Source organism: Pseudophryne corroboree, chromosome 4, assembly GCF_028390025.1.
Source record: "Pseudophryne corroboree isolate aPseCor3 chromosome 4, aPseCor3.hap2, whole genome shotgun sequence".
In the NCBI taxonomy this organism is placed as follows: Eukaryota; Metazoa; Chordata; class Amphibia; order Anura; family Myobatrachidae; genus Pseudophryne; species Pseudophryne corroboree.
This window is the reverse complement of record NC_086447.1, coordinates 20,175,830-20,178,329: the sequence shown is the minus strand read 5'-3', so window position 1 is coordinate 20,178,329 and position 2,500 is coordinate 20,175,830. Positions and strand designations below refer to the sequence as shown.

The 2,500-nt window shown below is 35.8% G+C and overlaps 3 non-coding genes across 3 annotated transcripts; all 3 read left to right on the top strand.

Moving 5' to 3' along the window:
• The first annotated feature begins 112 nt into the window (after nucleotides 1-112).
• On the top strand, nucleotides 113-202 carry TRNAY-GUA (transfer RNA tyrosine (anticodon GUA)). The gene is given in 2 exon segments: nucleotides 113-149; nucleotides 167-202. It is a non-coding gene; the product is annotated as a tRNA-Tyr (tRNA).
• Nucleotides 203-441: 239 nt separating this feature from the next.
• Nucleotides 442-523, top strand: TRNAS-AGA (transfer RNA serine (anticodon AGA)). The gene has a single exon. It is a non-coding gene; the product is annotated as a tRNA-Ser (tRNA).
• Nucleotides 524-1,690: 1,167 nt separating this feature from the next.
• Nucleotides 1,691-1,772, top strand: TRNAS-AGA (transfer RNA serine (anticodon AGA)). Its single transcript has one exon. It is a non-coding gene; the product is annotated as a tRNA-Ser (tRNA).
• Nucleotides 1,773-2,500: the final 728 nt, after the last annotated feature.

The window sequence follows — 2,500 nt, the reverse complement described above, 5'->3', positions numbered from 1 at the left end:
TCTTTTGTGTAGTCAAATCATTTTTCATTTTGCTTGGAAAGTTGATAATGTTTAAAATTAACACTCAATCATTTTAATAGCACGTAATATCACAGGTGTACGATCATGGAATCCTTCGATAGCTCAGCTGGTAGAGCGGAGGACTGTAGAGGTGATTTGTACAGAAATCATTAGGTCGCTGGTTCAATTCCAGCTCGAAGGAAGACGCTTTTGATAAACTTAGATGTCAGTACTGACATTTTACAATCCCAAAACTGTACCAAGTATAAAGCATTCTCCAAGTTATATTTTAAAAATCATTAACGCAGGTCACTGTGGTCAGGATTAACTTCCCATGGAAATCATCTCTGATACAATATTACTTCAGTCATCCTCACAGCCTGAAATGAAGTAGCTCAACCCATAGAGAAACTTTTGTGAAAACATCACATTGCATGAGAGGAAGTCGTAGCCGAGTGGTTAAGGCGATGGACTAGAAATCCATTGGGGTCTCCCCGTGCAGGTTCAAATCCTGCCGACTACGACCACATGGTTGTTTTATTTTTCAGAAAATTTACTAAAAGCTTGAAACCAGTGTTGCTCAGGGTGAGTCAGGAACTGGCACATCAAAATCTTTAGGATGCCTGCCTGTTCTCTCTTTCTCTATCCGTCATTCTCCTCCTCTACTTGAGACTGAGCCCAGGAATCTCAGCAGCCATACTAAGTAGCATTTATTAATTACAAATGCATTTTGAATGTCAAATTTGTAAGAAAGTTTTGTACATTTAGCAAAATATCAAATTCATTTGAAAGAAAATGATGTCCACTCAAAGTAAAAAGAGCTTTGGTTACTTTCAATGCACAACATTTTACTTTCAAATCGTGTCAGATGACTTTCAGTGCTAATTATTATATCATTAACCTCTCCTTTATTAAACATTGTGCTTTAATGCAAAAAAAGAAAAATAATTGTCTGTGCATACTCTCATGTAGCACAATTATCTTCACTAGCTCAAAAGGGCCGCTCATTGTCCAAAATGAATTGTCAAATCAGAACAAACAATGGAATATCCCCATCATTCCTGGAACACTTGATTAGTTTACAAAACAAGCCAAATTTAAAAGAGTGTAGAAGGTTTGATAGGCTCAAGCATCTCTAATCTTGATGTAAGTTTGGCTACACTAAAAAATCTATTGAAAGTGATATTTTCCAAATGATTAAACATGACAATTTGTGTGATAAAGCAACACAGAAATAAGTAGTTTAATCTCTTTTGTGTAGTCAAATCATTTTTCATTTTGCTTGGAAAGTTGATAATGTTTAAAATTAACACTCAATCATTTTAATAGCACGTAATATCACAGTTGTATGATCATGGAATCCTTCGATAGCTCAGCTGGTAGAGCAGAAGATTATAGAGAAGATTGGTACAGAAATCCTAAGGTCGCTGGTTCAATTCCGGCTCGAAAAATGACGCTTTAGATAAACTTAGATGTCAGTACTGACATTTTACAAACCCAAAACTATACCAAGTATAAAGCATTCTCCAAGTTATATTTTAAAAATCATTAAAGCAGGCCACTGTGGTCAGGATTAACTTCCCATGGAAATCATCTCTGATACAATATTACTTCAGTCATCCTCACAGCCTGAAATGAAGTAGCTCAACCCATAGAGAAACTTTTGTGAAAACATCACATTGCATGAGAGGTAGTCGTGGCCGGGTGGTTAAGGCGATGGACTAGAAATCAATTGGGGTCTCCCCGCGCAGGTTCAAATCCTGCCGACTACGACCACATGGTTGTTTTATTTTTCAGAAAATTTACTAAAAGCTTGAAACCAGTGTTGCTCAGGGTGAGTCAGGAACTGGCACATCAAAATCTTCAGGATGCCTGCCGGTTCTCTCTTTCTCTATCCGTCATTCTCCTCCTCTACTTGAGACTGAGCCCAGGAATCTCAGCAGCCATACTAAGTAGCATTTATTAATTACAAATGCATTTTGAATGTCAAATTTGTAAGAAAGTTTTGTACATTTAGCAAAATATCAAATTCATTTGAAAGAAAATGATGTCCACTCAAAGTAAAAAGAGCTTTGGTTACTTTCAATGCACAACATTTTACTTTCAAATTATGTCAGATGACTTTCGGTGCTAATTATTATATCATTTACCTCTCCTTTATTAAAAATTGTGCTTTAATGTAAAAAAAGAAAAATAATTGTCTGTGCATACTCTCATGTAGCACAATTATCTTCACTAGCTCAAAAGGGCCGCTCATTGTCCAAAATGAATTGTCAAATCAGAACAAACAATGGAATATCCCCATCATTCCTGGAACACTTGATTAGTTTACAAAACAAGCAAAATTTAAAAGAGTGTAGAAGGTTTGATAGGCTCAAGCATCTCTAATCTTGATGTAAGTTTGGCTACACTAAAAAATCTATTGAAAGTGCTTTCCAAACTAGCTCTCTAGCCAGTTGATAGTAATTGCACAAATATAAGTCAAACTATTAGTGATATT